This window comes from Macaca nemestrina, chromosome 4, assembly GCF_043159975.1.
Source record: "Macaca nemestrina isolate mMacNem1 chromosome 4, mMacNem.hap1, whole genome shotgun sequence".
Lineage (NCBI taxonomy): Eukaryota > Metazoa > Chordata > Mammalia > Primates > Cercopithecidae > Macaca > Macaca nemestrina.
The window spans coordinates 157,500,606-157,523,760 of NC_092128.1; the positions used below are offsets into that span (position 1 = coordinate 157,500,606).

Here is a 23,155-nt window from a genome sequence, read left to right on the forward strand (position 1 = left end):
ATAGTTGCTTTAATGAGAACAGTCTAAGAGCAGGCTCTTAGGATAGGCTAACAGGTTCCACACGTGTTTCTGTTTTTCAACTTAAGCTGCTCACCCACACCTAGTCTATTGATCATCTTTTACAGAGAAATAGAAAACATATTCATTTACAGATATTCTTCACAGTTGAAAGTTCTCTTGCTTATTACCTTCAAATGTGTGAAGTAATGGATGGTGACAGCAGTTCTTTCTTTAAAGAGCATGCAAAGAGATAACCTATTCTATGGTTGGCAGCCATGACAGGTGTCTGCATGGCCCATCACAGGAAATTATCATTTCACAGTTTATACAGTGTGTTAATAGGTTTGGTTGTGAAAACAAACAACCCTAAAATCTCAATACTGTGGTTTGCAACAATAGATGCATTTTTGACTCACAGGTCTGAGAGTAGCTGTTAACTCTGCTCAGCTCTGCTGCAAGTATCTTTTTATGCTGGGACCCAGGCTCGGCTGATGAAGAACTCTATCTGCTAAAACATGGCTTATATTATGTCCATGTACATCCCCTTATAAAGTCACAAGTCCAAGCTTACCAATGGCACTGGAGGTGTATTCTCTCTAGTGGATTGCACTGGTAGTCAGATGGCAAAAGGAGTGGATGTATACCTCTTCTGAAAGGAGCAGACAATTGGGAACAATAATAATATCCATCACATGTGGTTAACTGAACTGAAAAAAGCCCATTCAGAAAAAGGCTATGCTGTCTCTTGCCACTTCTCAAGTCATCTGCAACTTAAGGAAACAGAAAAAGCAATCATTACTCCCTTGGAATATCTGCATAGCACCTAATATTGAGTACAAAAATGCAGGCTAAATAGATATGCAAAGAGATATGGCAGTTTCTGGAAAGAGACCTTGAGGTTGTGGCTTGTCTGCCATTCACCAGATGCGCAGAATCAATTACACAGCAAGCATTAAAGCTTGGATAACAAAAATAAAAAAATAAAAAATTAAAAAAAAAATCTGATTGAATCAGGAGGGAAGCTAAATACTCTTTCATTCATCTGTTCTGAGTGAAAAATATACAAAATTTAAATGAAAATAATTTCCTCCAACTACCCAAATGTGATTTACTTTAATAAGGCACTAATTGATATGTTAAACTTATTGTTTTCACCAAGTCTTCAAATCTTATTATACAAGTCAACTAGCCACCAAGATAACCACTGTGATCTCCACTAAAAAGCCTATTTAAAACAATCTGGGTCTTAGCCAGTTCACTTTTTGTTCATAAAAGAGAGCTAAGGAGTCCTAAATTGCAAAATAGTTATTTTGAAGCCCAGCCTTGGGTGCAGATAAACAGGTCTGTAAAGGTGGACTCTAGAGGTGAAATGGCACAAAAGAAGTCTACTACCTTATATACTTTATGTAAATATTTTGAATAAGTCCTCTTTCCAATTTGCTTTATAAGAGAGATTCAGCAACTTGAAGGGCTGGCCAAACAGGCTAAGTTTTCTAGAAATTCATGAAAAAAAAAAATAAGCAAATATCTGCTTAGACCAGAACCTTCTTGTTTTATGCTAAGTAATTAGGAAGATAAGAACTTCATTGAGTTTACTAACTAGTATCACCAAAATCACCATCCAAGGGAAGGAAATGCAGCCCCAAGAGCCTTACAAATAAAGTAGGGCAGCAACATTTTCTTTGTTAGAGGTTAAAGGAAACTACTTTCCTTCTGTGGTAGCCAATTTCTCGCTGATTCCTGCCTCCCGCTATTTACACCTCTGTAGAATCCCTCCCACTTTGTGACAAGGTTGGTTTTCATGGCCAGTAGTATATGGCTTAAGTAATGGCATGTCATTACCAATATTAGTTGGTTATAAAAGTTTTATTTTCACCAAGTCTTGATTAAAAATCTTGGCGACATCCGCCTTGGGCACCCACCCCCCTCTCTCTTAGATCACTCACTCTAGGGAAAGCAAGCTTCTATGTTGTGCACCGCCCTATGGAGAGGCCAATATGACAGGGAACTGAAAGAGGCCTCTGGTCAACAAGCAGAAATAAAACAAGGCCCTCAATCCAACACCCTGTGAGGATCTGAGGATGGCCAACAATTATGTGAATGAACTCAGAAGATCCTCCCCAGTTGAGCCTTTAGATGAATCTGCAACCCTGGCTAACAACTTGACTGAAAAAACAAGACAGATCTTGAGCCGCACCAGCTAGCTAAACCATTTCCAGATTCAGGATCCACAAAATCTGTAAAATAATAAACCGTGGTTGTTTTAAGCTGCTATTTTAGAGTAATTTGTTATGTAACTACAGATATTTAATACATCCTCACTGTTAAAGTTGTGTCTGTTAGATCTTATTCTTCAAAGAACAGAGGCAAAAATAAGCCTATGTTCTTTGTTCCTTGCTTCTTCTAATTTTTCTTTAGCATTAATGTCAATGTTTTATCACAGGCACCTTCTAATTTCTGGTAATATCAAAGAATCTTACTTTATATATATATATATAATATTATATTATATATAACTTAACTGATTTGGTCTTGTGCTGCTAATAAAGATATACCCAGTACTGGGTAGTTTATAAATAAAAGAGGTTTAATTGACTCACATTTTACATGGCTGGGGAGTTCTCAGGAAACTTATAATCATGGTGGCAGAGAAAGCAGATGCGTCCTTCTTCACATGATGACAGGAGACAGAATAAGAGCAAAGGGTGGAAAGCCCCTTATAAAACCATCAGCATTTGTGAGAATTCACCCACTGTCATGAGAACAGTATGAGGGAAACTGCCCCCATGATTTAATTACTTTCCACGAGGTCCCTCCCATGATACATGGGATTATTGGAATAGTTCAAGATGAGATTTGGGTGGGGACACAGCCAAACCATATCAAGGATCAATATCTATCAATATAAAATTTCCCTTTGTAGACTGGGAGGTTAAAAATCTACTTTTTGTGATATGTAATTCATTTTACAGGCATTGGGTAATGTAATATCCGGTGATAAGACAGTGTTCTTGTTGCTTCTGTTAGACTATCACAACAGTCACCAAACTTTTCCAATTTTTTAATAATCACAATAGAGAAAATCTAGTATAATATTAATATTTATATCATTACCACTTATGTTACTTCGGGGCATTATTATTTTTATATATTTTATTTTACTTATTTTTTCTTAATTTTTAGAGAGAGAGTCTTGCTATATCGCCCACATTGGAGGTCAGTGGCATGATTATAGTTCCTTATAACCTCAAATTCCTGGGCTCAAGCAATTCTCCTGCCTCAGCCTCCCAAGTAGCTGAAACTACAGGCATGTGCCACTATGCCTAGCTAATTGTTTTCTTTTTTTTTTAGTGACAAGGTTTCACTAGGTTGCCCAAGCTGCTGTCAGACTTCTGGGCTCAAGCAATCCTCCCACCTTGACCTCCCAAAGCACTGGGATTACAGGTATAAGCCACCATACCTGGACTCAATATTATTTTAATACTTATCACACTAATTTGTGAAACAAAAAAGTTCTTATTAAATTGTGTTGTTCAACATTATAAATGCTTTTATTGAGAGATTCACATAGAGAAGACAAAGAAAACGTAGTTTGAAAGTAAAATGGAAAGCAAATATCAAATGAATTTTTGTACTTGTTATTAAGACGTCCTAAAATTTCAGTGTGGCCTTGGAAAAATCCAACCTTGATGTTACTAAAATTTGAGAATTAAGCTTTACGTATATAATAAAAACTGGTTTGAACAAATTTTTCCTCTGGCCACACTGACTTGAATTGATTAACCATTTGGCAAATTTGATATATTTACTTGGTTAGTAGTGATAGAAAAGTTAACATATAATAAGTATTTTATAATAAATGCAAGCTTGTGTACTTGAAACACCTGAGCACAGATTTTGTTACTCTAAATGGGAGAAGGCTGAAGTTTTTATTTATTTATATGTATGTATGTATGTATTTATTTCTTAGAGCGAGTCTAGCTCTGTCACCCAGGCTGGAGTGCAGTGGAGCGCTCATGGCTCACTGCAACCTCTAACTCCCAGGTTCAAGCGATTCTCCCACCTCAGCCTCTCGAGTAGCTGAGATTACAGGCACCTGCCACCACACCCAGCTAATTTTTGTATTTTTAGTAGAGACGGGGTTTCACCATGTTGACCAGGCTGGTCTTGAGCTCCTGACCTCAAGTGACCACCCAAAGTGCTGGGATTACAGGCATGAGCCACCATGCCCAGATGAAGGTTGAAGTTTTAAAAATTATAACTAAATTGTCCATGGCTCTACTGTTAGTAAGTAGCAGAGGATTTATAGACAGCCTGTCTTGCTCTAGAATCCTTAGTTTTATCACTGCACTGTACTGTATGTAGTTCAGGACCCATGTGAGTGATAATGTACTTCTCCATTCTTCATTATCATTCTTTATCTAAACTCCTACAGGTCTGAATACATCCTATGCCAGACATGTAACAGACTGAAAATGTTTGTGTCCCCCGGAATTCATGTGTTGGAACATAATCATTACTGTGATGGTATTTGCAGGTGGTACCTTTAAGCAGTGATTAGGTCATGAGTGCAGAGTCCTCATGAATGGGATCAATATCCTAATAAAAGAGACCCCAGAGAGCTCCCTCACTCCTTCTGCCATGTGAGAATAGTGAGAAGTTGGCCATCTATGCGCCTGTTCGCATCTTGATCTTGGACTTCCCAGCTTCCAGAAGTACAAGAAATACATTTCTGTTGTTTATAAGCCACCCAGTCTACGCTATTGTGTTACAGCAGCCTGAATGGAATAAGACAACTGCCGTGGTTTGAATACGTTCCCCTAAAGTTAACGTGTTAGAAATTTGTCATTGTTACAGTACTAAAAAGAAGGACCCCTGAAATGTAAGTGGATTAATGCTTTTATTGTGGGAGTGTGTGAGTTACTGCAAGAGTTCTGCCTCCTTTTTCTCTCTCTGTCTCAAGCACTCATGTGCCTTTCCATATTTTTACTCTACCACCCCTCTGCCATAGAATAGTGTAGCATGAAGGCTCTTGCAAGGGGTTGGAACCATGCTTTGGACTTCCCATTCTTCAAAACTATGAGCCAAATAAGCTTCTATTGTTTGTAAATTACCCAGTCTCAGTTATTCTCTTATAGCAGTAGAAAATGAACTAACGCAACAATGTAGGATTCAAAATGATAGTGATGACAGTGATAATAAAAATGAAAATGATTGTGATGGTAGCTTTGCATATTGAGTCCTTAATATGCTCTTAATACTTGCTTTACAAGTATTATTTAATTAATCCTTATAACAACTATGATAACATGGACAAGGCATGATAATGATGTCCATTTTACAGACTAGGAAAATGAGGCACAGCAATTTTTCATTGTTTAATGTAGAAAAAACAGTAAATTAAAAATGTTAAAAAACCTGTAATTGAGCCCCAACTCTGCCATAAAATTCTATCATCTCTAAAGTTGATCTCTATGAGTTACTAAAATAACACATAATTTTTATTTATGAAGTAAGGTGATTGAACAAGATTTTTTTTTCATTTTATCAGCCATTACATATTTGTTTTATCCACTGTTACACCTTGAAATCCAGGGCTATATTTAATATATCTACTTTCTTATTAACTGCAAAAGTAGAAGTAGCTCAACAAATAATGCTGAATTTCTATGAACTCTAATTTAAAAGGGAACACAAATGCTCGTCTCCATAACAGAAGCTTTTATCAACTACATCATTAAGTCTCCTTTTCTGATGTTCTTGAACTTGTGAAATTTTCCTACGATACCTCTAACTCTGTGACCAATGTTTCTTTCATCATGATAATATGTCTTCTTTACTAATTTATTACTATATGTAAGGTCCAAGAAATTTATGTAATTTTCCATTATTCTGTATGTTATTGAAATGAGATATTCATTTCTAGATATTCAATAATTTTCATGATTATTACTCTAATTTTTGCAAAAATCTGTTTTTTCTCCTGTGAAAGCCAAATTCTGGCTTCTGTAGCAATCTATCATTTGACAATTTATTAGCTTAATGATGAAGTGCTTTCTTAAATGCCAAGTAAACAGTGTCGTAAAAGAAACTGCCCGTGTCAATCTGCAATAGAATCTTACACTAAGAGTTACGGTTAATTAGGAAGAAGTCCGTCCTCCTAAATCCAAATAAGTTAAACAAAAAGAATGGATCACCTACTAGATATATATCAACAACATGAATCCACAGATTGAATATTTGGCAATGATGTCAAAAAGTCCAAATCACCAAACATAACAAAAAACTAATTAAAAGTTTCAAATGTAAATCACATATAAGTGAAAGAGTAAAAAATTATTATTATTATTATTATTTTTTTTTTTTTGAGACGGAGTCTCGCTCTGTTGCCCAGGCTGGAGTGCAGTGGCGCGATCTCGGCTCACTGCAAGCTCCGCCTCCCGGGTTCATGCCATTCTCCTGCCTCAGCCTCCTGAGTAGCTGGGACTACAGGCGCCCGCCACCACGCCCGGCTAATTTTTTGTATTTTTAGTAGAGACGGGGTTTCACCGTGGTCTCGATCTCCTGACCTTGTGATCTGCCCGCCTCGGCCTCCCGAAGTGCTGGGATTACAGGCGTGAGCCACCGCGCCCGGCGTAAAAAATAATTTTTGTGTAATTGTTCAACTGCTTATTAATCTAAGCTGTTTAAAACATATTTCCCTATCTACTGTTATGAGATATATTTCTAAGTAATAACCTGGAATAAAGAATGAACATGAAAATACCTGTCTTTATAGGATGTCCTCAATATATAATGATTAATCTTGAAAATATTATGAAAGATACTTAATAATTTTAGTAACACAATAACAATAGTTGTAAATATCTATTTAAAAGTTAATGAGATTTTCACATTTAAAATTTTTAATTATACAAGTTTATCATCCCTTATTTTAAAAGCACTTCCAAGTATTTGCAATTAAAAATATTTTAGTATACCCTATGTGCCAAATATTTTGCTTAGAATTGTACATGTCCTATCTTATTTTACATTTGCAATAATTCCATTAAGTACTGTTATAATTATCCCCATATAACACATAAGGAAAATAACATTGAAAGATTACACAATTTGCCACACAGTTAGTTAGTAGCAGAGGTGAAATTTGCTACCAGAATTCGAACCCTAAATCATTTAACAATGCTCTTAACTTCAAGACAGAAGTCAGTCTTTGACAAGCTGATTTTACCTGTTCTCTGAAATTGTTTATATGCTTTAGTTTCTCTAAGCCACATAAGACTTCATTTATTTAGCCATTCATTCACTGTCAAGAAATATTAAGCCAAACTATATGTTGAGTATCATGCTAAGCAAGGGACAAAGTGTCGTGCTCATTATTTCCCAGAACATCCCATGTTCATTCTGCTTTTACACTTTATTTTTATCCCACGTCTTTTGCCTGAAATGTCTCCACCCACCTAGCACCATTTTAAGGTCCATCCACATGACCTACTTAAAATGTCATTTCCCTTGGAGAATAAGTCTTCCTTTGAATGCCAATAGCCCTTATTTATACCAACCACATATTTGGAAATTAAATAAAACTAACCATCTTTATTATTTATACTTTACAAGAATACATTATAAGCCCTTGAGAGAAGGGTTATCCTAAAGTCCCAGCCCTGGCACTCTTCCCTGCCAACAGAAATCACTCCAAAAATATATATAGATCATAAGGTAATGATGCAGTCGTTTATTTAAACCAGTTTTTAAAAATTGTTATAAACTGTACAGGCAAGATTAAAAAATGAAAAACATCTTAAAAGTATCAAAAGGAATAACGAGATACTAAGCATTAAGCTAAAATGTGACCACACATAGTGGTCTACACCTATAATCCTAGTGCTTTGGGAGGCCAAGGTGAGAGAATCACTTGAGGCCAGAAGTTCAAGACCAGCCTGGTCAACATAGCAAGACCCCCATCCCTACAAAAAAAAATTAAATTAAATTAGCCTGGCTTGGTGGCACACACTGTAAAAATAAAATTACAAAAAGAAAACATGAACTTAAAATGAGCAACCATAGAAGTAACCAGGGTATAAACCCTCAGCTGGTGATAAACTCAGCTGGTTTTAATGGTCTCATAGGGTGAGAGGAAAAAAAGTTAAAGTCTGGGCTTACCCAAAATGCTGAAATTTAATAAGGCACTCTAATATTAAGCAAGTATACCAAAATAATATACTACCAAGATAAAGATGAAATAAAAGTAAACACCCCCACCCCCAAGGACCTGAAAATAAGTTTTTTTTTTTTCTTTTAACAGAATAAGCAGAGAAAAGAAAAAGGAAGCAGTCCTCAGAGATTATAAATCTGAAGCCACGAGCCAACCTCTTGGGCACTTATGGCTCAAACTTATATCACGTGGGTGATGAAGAAAACAAAATAAATTAAAAAAATAATAATAATGAGAAAAACTTAAATAGAGAATTTGGTTTTTAGCTTTCCAGAGTGGTAGTGTCTTGATATACCTGTCAGAAACAGATACACATCTTCTCTAGAGGATACATTTTTACCTTGAGACTCGAACTCTTCATTCATAGAATTTCAAAACCAATGAACAACACAGAGTTAAACTAAGTACACCCACACATGCACACACCCCACCACTACCACTACCATGAGCGTAAACCTGCAGAAAAAACAGACACCCAAATAAATCTATACAAATACTGATATAAGCTTATCAGACACAGATGTTTACAATGTTTAAAGAAATTAAAACCAAGTTTGAAAATATCTGCAGAATACAGAAAACTAGAAGAAGTTTTGCAAAAAATCAAATACGTATTTTTGAATTAAAAACTATATGACCAACAAAATTCATATTCAATGTATAGTTTTAACCATAAGGCCTCACAAGAAAGGTTAATGGAAACATGCAAAATGATAGATTAGAGGTGTGTGAAATTTATATGTACTCGAGGCTGAGCAATGCTGCCATAGAGCATAGGAAAACGCTTGCTATGGTTTTTTGCTATTTTTTATGGTATAATAATAAGGCTATTTAGTTATTGTTTGTAAACACTTTTATTTTTCAAAAAAATTCAACAGTAATAGCTTCAGAATTCTCACTTTTAATGTATAACAAAGTATTTTTCAAGGAAGTTGATAATAAATAGGTTACTTGCACAGAATGTATGTTAATATTTTCCACATAACATGAAGCCATAGTGACATCAGTCACATGAAATTATTAGAATCAACTTCAAAAGTTAGTAGCCAGTCACATCAGGAAGATGGAAGAATTAGAAGGTCCAACCCTCATGCCCCACAAAGAAATGCCAATTTTGGCAACAACCCAGATAAGAATACTTCTGTGAGAACCCCAAAGTCCAGGTGAAAGGTTCCAGAACTCCAGTGGAGCACAAAACCCGAGTGAACCCAATCAGAAGGGTACAAGGAACAGTTTCACTTTACTCACATGACCTCTCTCCAAATGTAGCACAGTTTGGTGATAAGAGAGGCACCCTCAGCCCACAATTTCTCCAACATGGAAAAGTTAGAGAGAAGTAAGTGTCCAGTTTCCCCAACCTTGGGAATGTTGTCCACCAAAACACTGAGGGAAGAGGAACAACTGAATTACCTGGGGGAAGTTGGAAGTAGGGAGAAGGGGTAGGAAATCATAGCAAATGAAATGCTAATTTCAATAGCTAGCCACAGATAATGCTAACCCACATAAGGACACCACCAAGAGGTCTGTTCATGAACCCCACACGACAATTAGCCTATGAACTTATCCAATAAGCCAACATATACATCCAGCACTCCATATGTACCCCTCTGGAAGATGTCATGCAGTACATCACCATTCATGGTACCTGCATGTTCCCACATGTGTGATAGCACATGATCACAATAGCAGGTACAGATCTTAGTAGCTGGCTCAAGTGGTAGATTAGAAAATGGTGTACAACCTTGAACAATTCAGTGCATGGGCCTAGCAAAAATAAATGAGAGACTCTCAGAACCAGGCCTGACTTTGCAAGATTGAGAGAAGGTACATGACACAAAAATTTCCCCTCAAGAAGAACCAGAGAAGTGCAGCAGAAATGGATGCATCTGCACAGAAGGTCTGAGAGACCCCAGAATCTTTTATCCATCTCCCGGCAAAGGTCTTTCACTCCATAAACCATTCAGTAAAGACTGGAGGAGATTATTACTTCTTCCAATGTGAAGACAGTAATGTATGCCTTCAAGAAACTAGAGGAAGCAAGGAAATAAAGCACTACCCAAGGAAAAAAATGAAGTTTGAATGACTAGCTCCGAAGAAATAGAGATACACAAATTGCCTGAAAAAGAAATCAAAGTAACTGTCGTGAAACTCAGTGAGCTACAAATGAACAAAGACAATAAACGATGTCAGGAAAACAATACATGAACAAAATGATAAGTTCAATAGAAATAGTAATCATAAAAAAGAATCAAATAGAAATTATGGAGCTGAAGAATCCAGTGTCCAAAGTGAAAAATACAATAGAGAGCTTCAACAGAAGACTTGATCAGGCAGAAAAAAGAGTAAGCAAACTCAGAGACAGATCATTTGAAATTATCCAATCAGAAGAACAATAACATCAGAAAGAGTGAAGAAAGAAAACAGGGCTTAAGAAACACCATCGAGAAAATGAATATATGCATTATGAAGGCTACAGAAGGATAAAAGCAGAGAAAACTTATTTTATGTTAAAAATAATGATGTAAAATTTCTCAAATCTGTATAGGGAAATGAGCTTTCAGATTCAAAAAGACTAAAGAGTCTTAAATATGTTTAATATAAGGAGGTCTCCACTGGGACACAGTATAATCACATTGTAAAACGTCAAAGACAGATAATTTTGAATGCAATAAGAAAAAAGTGACTCTTCATATACAAGGCAACTACTATAAATCTATAAGCATATTTCTTAGCAGAAACTTTGCAGGCCAGGACAGAGTGAGATGATATATATTTAAAGTTCTGAAAGAAAAAAGATCACCGAGAATACAATATCTAGAAGAAAGTCTTTACCTATCAATTTTTACTTTAAATATGACTGGATTAAGTTCACGAATCAAATACATATAGTGGCTGAATGGATTTTCAAAACACATGACCTAACTACATACCACTTCTAAAAAACTCCCCTTCAGCTTAAAGGACACACACAAGCTGAAAATAAAGGACAAATGGGTCCTTTATTACAAAATTGAATGATAAAATTATAAATATCTTGGAAAAAAACAAAAATGGAAATGCAACATAACAAAACTAATGAGATGCAACAAAAGCAGTTCTAAAAGGGATTTTTAAATTAATTTTTCTATTTTTTTATTTTTGTGGGTACTTGTTAGGTGTATATGTTTATCGGGCATGTTAGCTATTTAGATACAAGTATGCAATGTGTAACAATAACATTAGGGTAAATAGAGTATCCATCACCTCAAGCACTTATCCTTTGTGTTTCAAACAATCATATTTTACACTTAGTCATTTTTAAATAAACAATTAAATTATTTTTGCTATAGTCTTTCTGTTGTGCTAGGAAATACCGGTTCTTACTTACTCTTTCTAACTATTTTTGTACCCATTAACTATCCACATTCCTCCATAGCATCCCCTCTTCCAACCAGCCTTCAGAGCCTCTGGTAACCATCTTTCTAGTCTCTAACTCCATGAGTTCAATTGTTTTAAATTTTAGCTCCCAGAAATAAGTGAGAATATGCAATGTTTGTCTTTCTGTGCATGGTTAATTTCATTTAACATAATGACCTCCAGTTCCATCCATAATAACATAATTACTAATAACTTAGTAATGCAAATGATTGAATGTCACTTTTAATGGCTGAATAATATTCTACTGTGTATGTGTACCACATTTTCTTTATCTATTGATAGACACTTAGGCTACTTCCAAATCTTGGCTGTTGTAAATAGTGCTGCAATAAACCCGGAAAGGCTGGTATCAGTTCAATATACTGTTTTCCTTTATTTTGGGTATAGAACTGTGAGCAGAACTGCTAGTTCACACGGTAGTTCTATTTTTATTATTTTGAGGAACCTTCATACTGTTCTCCATAGTGGTTGCACTAATTTACATTTCCACCAACAATGTATGATGGTTCTTTTTTCTTCACATTCCCGTCAACATTAGTTATTGCCTGTCTTCTGGATATAAGCCATTTTAAGTGGGGTGAGAAGATAACTGCATTTTAGTTTTGATTTGCATTTCTCTTATGATCAATTATTTTGGACACCTTTTCATATACCCGTTTGCCATTTGTATGGCTTCTTTTGAGAAACGTCTATTCAAATTACTTGCCCATTTTAAAATCAGATTATTAGGGTTTTTTTTGCCCTATACAGTTGTTTGAGCTCCTTACAGATTCTGGTTATTAATTCCTTGTCAGATGGGTAGTTTATAAATATTTTCTCTAATTCTGTGGGTTTTCTCTTCACTTTGTTGATTATTTCCTTTGCTATGCAGAAGCTTTTTAACTTGATATAATCGCATTTGTCTATTTTTACTTTGTTTGCCTATGCCTGTGTGGTATTGCTCAAGACGTCTTTGTCCACTTCAATGTCTTGAAGAGTTTCCCCAGTGCTTTCTTGTAGTAATTTCATAGTTTGTGTTCTTAGATTTAAGTGTTTAACCAATTTTGATCTGATTTTCTATATGGCAAGAGGTAGAGGTCTAGGTTTATTCTTCCGCTTATGGATATTCAGTTTTCTCAGTACCATTTGTTGAAGAGACTTCTTTTCCCAAAGTATACTCCTGGAACATTTGTCAAAAAAGAGTTCAGCATAGATGTATGTATTTATTTCTGGGTTCTCCGTTCTGTTCCATTGGTCAATGTGTCTCTTTTTATGACAGTGGCATGCTGCTTTAGTTACTATAACTCTGTAGTATAACATGGAGTCAGGTAACGTGACTCTTCCAGTTTCATTCTTTTTGCTCAGCATAGCTTTGGCTATTCTGGTTCTCTTGTGGCTCCATATAAATTTTAGGATTGCTTTATCTATTTCTGTGAAGAAAATCCTTGGTATTTTGACAGAAATTGAATTAAGTCTATAGATTGCTTTGTCTAGTATGGATACTTTAACAATACTAATTCATCTAATCCATGAACACGGACTATCTCTCCATTCTTCTTGTATCCTATTTACTTTCTTGCATTAATATTTTAAACTTTTTATTGTAGAGGTCTTTCACTTCAGATAAATCCAACTAGGTTATGGTTATGATCTTTTTAATGGATTATTTATCATAAAACTGTTGGAACTAACGAACAAGTTCAGTAAAGTTGCAGGATACAAAATCCACATACAAAATTCAGTTACATTTCTATACACTAACAACACACACTATACTTTTAAAAATTAAGAAAAGAGTCCCATTTAAAAAGCATTGAAAAGAATAAAATGCTTGCATATAAATTTAACCAAGAAGATGAATGATCTGCATACTAAAACTACAAAACAAATAATAAAAAATTACAGTGGACACAGTAAATGCAACAATGTCCCATGTTCACAGATTAGAAGAATTAATATTGTTAAAATGTACATACTACCCAAAGCAATCTACAGATTAAATGTAATCCTTATCAAAAATTCCAAGGGTATTTTTCATAGAAATAGAAAAAATCCTGAAATTAATATATAACTACAAAAGACCCTTAACACCCAAAAGAATCTTGAGCAAGTGTAGAAGAAAGCTGAAGACATCACACTTCTTCATTTCAAATTATGTTACAAACCCCTAGTAATCAAAATAGTATGTTACTGGCATAAAAGAGACATAGACCAATGGAACAGAAAACACAACCCAGATATAAACCCATGCATGTATGGTCAATTAATTTTCAACAAGGGATCCAAAGATATACAATGAGGAAAGGACAGTCTCTTCAATAAATGGTGTTGGAATAACTAGATATCCATATGCAAAATAATATAACTGAGTGTTTGTTTTATACCATACAGGAGAACCAACTCAAAATGGATTAATGACTTAAATGTAAGACCTGAAACAATAAAACTACTGGAAGAAAACAGAAAAAAAGCTCACTGACATTGATCTTGGCCATAATATTTTGGATATCACACCAAAATCTCAGGAAACAAAAGCAATAATATACAAGTGGGAGTTATGTAAAACTAAAAAGCTTCTACATAGCAAAGGAAACAAACAACAAAACAAAAAGGCAACTGCTATGGTTTTAATGTGTTTTCCAAGTTTTATAAGTAAGAAAATTAATCCTCAATATGGCAGTATTGAAAAATTGGGGCCTGTAAAAGTTAATAGGATTATGAGGGCTCTGCCCTCATACATGAATTAATCCATTCATGGATTAGTGGTGTAATAGATTAATGGGTTATGGGGATGGAACTGGTGATTTTATAAGAGGAAGAGAGAGCTAAGCAAATATGATCAGTCCCCTCACTACCATGTGATGCCTTTCACTACCTCAGGACTCTGCAGAGGGTCCCCACCAGCAAGATGTTCTCACCAGATATACCCCTCTATTTGGACATCTCAGCCTCTATAACGCTAAGAAATAAATTTCTTTTCGTAATAGATCGCACAGTTTCAGGTATTCTGTTATAAGCAACAGAAAATAGCAACCTATGAAATGGGTTAATATCCAAAATATACAAGGATCTCATACACCTAAATAGCAAAACAAAACAGAAAAACAAAACCAAAAAAAAAAAAACCTAATTACAAAATGGATAAAGGAAATGAATAGACATTTCTCCAAAGAAGATATACAAACAGCTGACAAATTTGTGAAAAGGTGCTCAACATTACTAGTCATCAGGGAAATTCAAATCAAAACCACAATGAATTATCACCACACCTATTAGTATGGCTATCCTAAAATGTTTTTATCATCCACAGACAATTGTTATCGTCTTTTGGTCCTCTTTAAAATACGTTTTTATAATCAGCTATAAAATTTAACAGGTGCTCTTAATTCAGGATTGTGATTATTAACTCTGGAGTTTGTGACATTAGAATAGAGGAAAAACTTCCAAATAGAAGAGTAAATGGTATTTGGTTTTCTTTGGACTACATTTTGTATAAATATGTTATTAGTACATGTTCCAAAAATTATGGGAAACTTCTATAATTCTGATATGATTTAGTGTACATTATTAATAATTAATATTGTCATGTAAAATTGTTGTATGCCACAAAAGTAACCAAAATTCCTAGTCAGTCATAGTTTTAATAGTGGCTATCCTAATTATTTTGTCATCCACAAACATTTTGTCTTGCTTTGGTCCTTTTCAAAAGGCAGTTTATAATCAGATATAAGACTCTGAGTACAGGTCCCTGATACTTTAAAAATTGTGCTATTCAAATACAGGAAAAAAAAAAAAACTTCTAGGACTCTCACAGAAAACCAGTGTGTTAAACACGGCTAAATCTCTTGTTTTCAGAGTCAAGATAACTTATTTCTTTAGAGCTATTGGCAACTTTTAACAAGTGAAATAATATAATCCTGTAAACAAAATTTACAGCATATTTGTTTCTCTCTACCTGATTTATCCAGAATGTGGGAACTATTTCTGCATATTCTGTATTTATGGTAGTATAGCTAATTGTGCAAGTGCAACAAGAATCTATTTTCTTTTATAATAGGACACACTTGGAGAAATTGGTCATTTTACCAAGGCTTTGACTGGAATGCCATGCTCCCTTTAAAGAATCAAAGATCAAAATTGACTTATAGAGCCAATTAGAGCCCATTGGGGAATCTGGCCTCATACTTTGTGCACAGAGTCCCTGTACAAGGTTTCTGACCTGTGATAAGTAAAGAATGTCACTTTCTAACAGATGCAGGAACCCCAAGTTATCTTGGGACCTCAAGAGGAGAGGAATTTGCTCAACTCAAAGATATTCGAGGGTACAGACCCATGGCTGGACTTGGCCTTTAAAAAGTCTTATCTGAGATGCTTCATAGAATAGAGTTCCATCAAAGCCAATTAAAGCCTACATGAAACATAATTATTCTTGCTGCACTTTATGCAAATAATCAGACCAAGTACAGTAAGGCTGAAGTTTTATTTTATAAACTGTAAATCAATTCTATCATGATTTTTTTTTTAAATGGAGACTGGAGAGAAAAAAAAATCATGCTTCAAAGGAAAAACTATAGTACACTGTCGTTAGCTGTTCTTGAAGTTTTTTTCCTGTCATTTAGACTAAATTCTAAATTCTTTGTAGGTTAGAAGTCTCCAAGCTAATGCTTTCAAATCTTTGCTTTTAAAATTAGGAATTGTACTCCTCATCCTAGGACTCATTATTTACCTTATAGTATGCAGTTCACTTAAATACTGTACTAAAACTGTAGATGGACATAATAATGTTTTTACCATGCTAGCCTTGAAAGCCCAGCCATGCCTGCATGAGTATGCTCAGACAGTTGCAAAGCAATTCCGTTCTTCTCACCTTGTGGCCAGAGCGATCGATGGCCTTTTCCCATATTCAAAGCATACACCTTAAGATTAAATTGTTATAAAACACAAAGGGAGGGATTGAAACCATAATTTTGCAAAATTATGACTGAAACAGTGAAACAGAGCTAACTTAATCAACTCCATCTTCCTTCTAATCTCCAAGCTGTCCTGTTCATTCCTGGGCGTAGGCTGAACTAACTTTGGGAGGAACTTAGTTTATAGTTTAAACAAAGACAGTAACAACCCTTTCCCAAAGCAGACCTCCTTCTTGCCTGGGAACTAGGTTGCCTTTGTAGGACTAACATTAGTGACAATATTAGACATTATGGTTTAGGAGTCATCCAGCTGGAATCTACAGGATTCTAACCCTCTCTATACTGTTCCTAAGATCAGTGCTTGAGATATTTGGCAGACCCTGCATGTGATGGATGAGCTGGCACCACCCAGATCAACAAACTAACTCATCTAATCTCGTGGCCCCCACCCAGGAACTGACTCAGTGCAAGAAGACTGCTTCTACTCCCTATGATTTCATCTCTAACCAATCAGCACCCTGGCTCACCGGCTCACCCCGACCCACCAAATTATCCTTGAAAACTCTGCTCCTTGAATTCTTGGGGAGACTAATTTCAGTAATAATAAAACTCCTGTCTCCCACATTAACAAAAAAAAAAATCCAACGTCTTTTTTCACAGTAATAGAAGAAATAATCCTTAAACTCTTATAGAACCACAAAAGACCCTAAAGAGTCACAATAATCTTGAGCAAAAAGAAAAAGCTGGAGGCATCACACTGTCTGATTTTAAAATATGTTATAAAGCAATTGTAATAAAATAGCATGGTACCAACATAAAAACAGACACATCAACCAATGGAACAGGATAGAAGCCCAGAAATAATTACACTTATTTACAATCAACAGATTTTTAATAAAGGTGACCAGAACACACAATGAGGAAAGAATAATCTCCTCAATAAGTGATGCTGGAAAACTGTATCTGTATATGCAGGAGAATAAAACTGGAACCTAATATAATACCATATGCAAAAAACAACTCAAAATAGATTAAAGACTGTTAAATATAAGAACTGAAACTGTAAAACTACTAGTAAACATAGGAAAAAGCTCTATGACACTGGTTTGGGCAATGGTTTTTTAGATATGACCCCAAAAGACAGGTAACAAAAGCAAAAAAGACAAGTGGGATGGCATCAAACTAAAAAGTTTCTGCACAACAAAAGAAACAACCCACAAAATGGGAGGAAATATAAATATTTGCAAACCATGCATCTAATAAGTTAATATCCAAAATATATAACGAACTCAAAAAACTCAATAGAAAAGCAACAACAACAAATAGCCCAATTAAAAAATGGGCAAAGGACCTAAACAGATATTTCTCAAAAGGAGGCATACAAATGGCCAATAGGTACGTTTTAAAAATGCTTAGCATTATTAGGGAAATACAAATTAAAACCACAGTGAGATATCACCTCACACCTGTTGACTTTTATAAAAATTTTGAGAGACAAAAAGTGTTGGAGAGGATGTGAAGAAAAGGGAACTCAAATATTGTTGGTGGAAACGTAAAATCCTACCACCATTATGGAAAATATTATGGAAATTCTTTAAAAAACTAAAAGTAGAACCACTATACAATCCAGTAATCCTACCTCTGAGTATATATTCAAAAACACTGAAATTCATAGGTCAAAAGGATATCTGCACTCCCATGTTCATTGCAGCATTATTCACAATGGCCAAGACATAAAAACAACCTGAATATCCATCAGTGGATAAATGGATAAAAAAAATATGGTACACATACACAATAGAATACTACCCAGCCTTTAAAAAGAGAGAAGTCCTGTCATTTGTGACAACATGAATGAATCTGAAGGACATTATGCTAAGTAAATAAGCCAGGCACAGAAAGACAAAATAGCACATGATCTCACTTATATGTGGAATCCAATAAATTAGAACTCATAAAAGTAGAGAATATAATGATGGCTACCAGAGGCTGGGTAATAAAGGGACAGTAGGAATGGGAAGTTGCTGTTGATCAAAGAATGTAAAGTTTCAGACAGAGAAGAGAAAAGATTTCAGATCTACTGCACAGTAAGGTGACTATAGTCAATAACAATGTATTACATATTTCAAAATAACTAAGAGTTAATTTTGAATGTCTCACTATAAAAACTGATAGGTAAACAGGATATATATATATACACACATATATACATATACATATATATACATATATATATATATATATGTTTTTTGGAGACAGAGTCTTGCTCTGTTGCCCAGGTTGGAGTGCAGTGGTGCAATCTTGGCTCACTGCAAGCTCTGCCTCCCATGTTCATGCCATTCTCCTGCCTCAGCCTCCTGAGTAGCTGGGACTACAGGCGCCCGCCACCACACCTGGCTAATTTTTTTAGTAGAGACGGAGTTTCATCGTGTTAACCAGGATGGTCTTGATCTCCTGACCTTGTGATCCGTCTGCCTTGGCCTCCCAAAGTGCTGGGATAACAGACATGAGCCACCGCGCGCCCAGCTGTGATGAATATGTTAATTAGCTATTTTAATTATGCCAGAATGTATACATATATCAAAACACCAATTTGCATAAATGTATACAATTATAATTTGATGTAAATAAATAAATATTTAATAAAATAAATATTTAAATAAAGATTTATATTGTTATACCCTAAAAAAGCACTAAAAATAATTTAATTACAGTAGTCCCCCATTATCAGCAGGAGATAACATTCCAAGACCTCCTGTGGCTATCTGAAACCCCAGATATACCAAATCCTGTATAAACTGTGTTCTTCCATCTGATAACTGATACAGCAACTAAATGACTAACAGGTGGGTAGATATATAGGGTGAATATGGTGGACAAAGGGATGATTTACATACTGGGCAGCAAGAGCTGGACAATGTGAGATTTCATCACGCCACCTAGAATGGTGCACAACTTAAAATTATCTATGTGTGGAATTTTCCATTTAATATTTCCAGATCATGGTTGACCATAGGTAACTGAAACCACAGAAAGTGGAATCATGGATAAGACTGTACTACTGTAATAAGAGGTCTAAATCATAACCAATAGTCAGGTTAAACAGAATCATAATAAAAATTCAAAAGTAGGCAGAAAAGAAGAAAAAACAGGTGAAACAAATAGGAAACAACTAGCAGGCTGGGCAGATTTTAACCAGACCTCATAAAAGTGGTTACATTAAAGGCAAATGGTCTAAAAATACTAAGTAAAATACAGAGATGGTCAAATTAAATAATAAAACAAGAGCCAAATATATGCTGTATACCACAAACTCTCTATATAAAAACATGGAAAGGTTAAAAGAAAACTGATGTAGAAAATCTACCATGCAAGCCCACCTCCAAAGAAAGCTAGAGTGGTTATATTAATATCAAAGTAGCCTTCAAAAACAGAAATATGAGTTGGAATAAAGAGAAAATTGATCATGGTAAAGGATAACCAAGATGACATAAAAATCCTAGATGTGCACCTAGCAAAAGAGTTCCAAAAAACATGAAGCAAAAACTGATACAACTAAAAGGAAAAATACACAAGTCCACAACTATTGATTAAAATTTCAACACAACCTTTTCAGTAATTGAATAAACAAGTATACAGAAAATCATTACGAGTCAAGACTTCAATAACAATATCATCTGACTTAATCAACTAGCAGCTGATTAAACATTCTTTTCAAGTGGACATTCAGCAAGATAGACATAAAACAAACCTTAACCAATTAAAAAGGACTGATATCATACCAAGTGTTTTCTCAGACTCTAATAAAATTAAATTATACATCAATAACAGATATCTGTAAAACCACAAATATTTGGAGATTAAAAATACACTTCTAAATATCTCATGCGAAGAGCAAGTTAAAAATAAAATTAGAACATGTTTTAAGTTGAATAAAAATTAAAACCTAATGTATTAAAATGTATAAGGTTCTAAAGAAATGCTTGAAGTGCAATGGATGGTGTAAAACACTTCCATTAAAAAAAAAAGAAACAGATTTCATTCAGTTGTCTAAGAACAATGACTCTAACACCTCTTCCTTTTTCCTTTCCATCAGAGTTAATTATCTGTAAGGAAGATACATACATCCAAAAGACAGATTTACCAAACACATGCATGTGCATTTTGAGGCCAGACATTATAATCAATTAAGATCCATTCCTAGAACATCTGGTCACCAGCCAGGCATTCAATTTAGGAACTATCACTTTAAGCATTAAATGCAACTACTTGCAATAACATTTTGTCTCCTTCCTTTGAAAGTAAAAATATCTGCTTCAAAACTATAGTTTTGTAATTCAAAAGAAAGTTTACCATATTGTTTACTACTTGTTTTCTTATAGTTGAACTTGGAAACAGACAAAATACACAAGAGAAAAGCATCATTAATATGTGTTTCATAACATCTAAAGTTACGGTTATAAATAATGTGTCTTTAGTTTAAAGTGACCAACCATCACAGATTGCCCAAAACTATAGGGATTCCAGAGACATGGGATTTTCAGTGCGAAACTGGGCAGTTTCTGAGCAAAATATGACAAGTTGGTGATCCTAGGCATACATGTCGAATGAATCATACAGATATATTTTAATCGAACAATTATAAAAATAAATTATTAATAGCAAATCTCTGAAAACAAAATAATTCAATGTTTGCCTTAAAACATATTAACTTGATTTGTTACTTAGTTTCATGGGATCTACATTAATGTCGTTAAATCCACAGGTTGTGTCTTTATGGCCCCAGTCATAGGCCCACTGATGCTTCCTAGCATGGCTCTGTGCATGTTTTCAGCATGTTCTCTTTTTTTCGTACCTACCACAACTTCCTCTAGTTCTCAGTATTACTAAGACTGTTGGTGCAAATGTACTTGAGATCCCCAGTTCGACCTGCTCCTATTTTTCCAAATGTGTAGCAAAGTAACTAGGCTAGACCTGCCGCTGACTAGCCTTTCTTTTTCTCTCCTTTTACATTGGTGTAGTTAATGCAATGGTTCTCAATGGATGTCAGTGCCTATGTGTGTCAGCGTGTAAGAATGTGTGAAAGTATGTTTTGCGGGAGTGCCACAACCACTAAAAGCACTTCTACAAAAAATACAGATTCCCACGCCCAAAAGATTCTAGATTGTTTCCTAGAGAACTGGAGTGGGAAGTAGCAAAGAATAGTTTGAATATGTCTCACAAGTAATTCTGATATGTATATCCCAACTCTCCAAGCTCTGCCAACACACACACACACACAGACACAGACACACACACACACACACAAACTTATACACTCCACTGGAATCTTGATGAACCAATTATCTATTTCATTCTTCGTAGTAGTGAGCTAGTAGAGATTACTCTATGTTAAGCCTATAATTTTATTATTTACTCTTTCCCTACTAAGAAACATTATTGTCAGGGATGTTCTATAGTATACTTATGTAAAGTATTACCAGATTTCATTTTTTTTTCCTCTTGTAATTTCTTACACAGAAAAGAAATCAGGAATGGATTATGTGTCAGTTATTACATCGGGCCCATGAGACCATGTTGCTTTCACATGGGATGTGGCAAACTTCCCAGGGCCACTAAATGGACTACTTAGGAAATCCCAAGCCCCAAAAAATGGTCCCTGGAAGATACCTGGTCTGTTGATTCACATCCTGGACTCATTTCATCATTGGTGTTTTGTTCATTGGCTTAGCCGAGATGAGGTAATGATATCTGAATTTATCAGATAATATTCCTTTCAATCTCACATAAATTTGTGGAGGATCCAAGTAAGACTCTATGTATTTATATGAGGATGCTCTCCTCACTGGACATGAATGTGGCTACCATTATTACTATATTCTTAAATAAAATAAAGACATCCTTCTTAGGTGGTTTGAGGCAGTAATTTCCAACTTTATTGCTTTATTTGGTTCAAAATAAACATCCTTCTCTATTTGCCAGCACTCATCATTCCTGAAAACAAAAATGCAAAATAAAACAAAAGTGGTCTAGGACATATCAGGGGGAGACAGCCAGAATCCCTGACATCTATCGTTTGCTTCTTGATTGGTAATCATGGTGTTTGCTTGTAATCAAAAAGGTAAGAGGATTGAAAGAATCTCAAAATAGGTTTGCAAGTGTTGCCAGACTCAATAGAATATTTCTGAAGGTCAAGACAAGTCATAGGAGAAGAATTTTCTTGTTATCAGATGCCCAAATGGTATCACCAACATCCAAGTCACCACCAGCAGTACTGTAGGAGGGTAACATTTTGGAATTCTTAGTAAAGTCTCATTAATCAGACTTTACTAATAGGAAATTTGTGTCTATCCAGACAGAAATTGAATTAAATTTTACCTTTGTACTCTGAATGAGAATTGAAAATATAAGCATACTAACAAATTTGAAATGAATGTAAACTGTTTAATCGCTTTATAATAGTATTGACAAATTGATAAAGATAGAGAGCAGAATAGAAGAATGGTGTTACACAGAGGGTACAATGGAACTTAATGGGTCAATATGAGATGATGCAAAATTTCTGGAGATGGATAGTGGTGATGCTTGCCAAACAATGTGAATGTACTTAATGTTACTGAACTGTCTACTAAAA

At 35.0% G+C, this 23,155-nt stretch overlaps 1 long non-coding RNA gene across 2 annotated transcripts in view; it reads right to left on the bottom strand.

Moving 5' to 3' along the window:
• LOC139362972 (uncharacterized) overlaps positions 1 to 20,395 on the bottom strand; it is an 89,866-nt gene extending 69,471 nt beyond the window's left edge. For both annotated transcript variants that reach the window (XR_011622677.1, XR_011622676.1), the window contains exon 1: positions 572 to 20,395. This is a non-coding gene — a long non-coding RNA (uncharacterized lncRNA). The remainder of the gene's footprint in view (positions 1 to 571) is intronic.
• Positions 20,396 to 23,155: the final 2,760 nt, after the last annotated feature.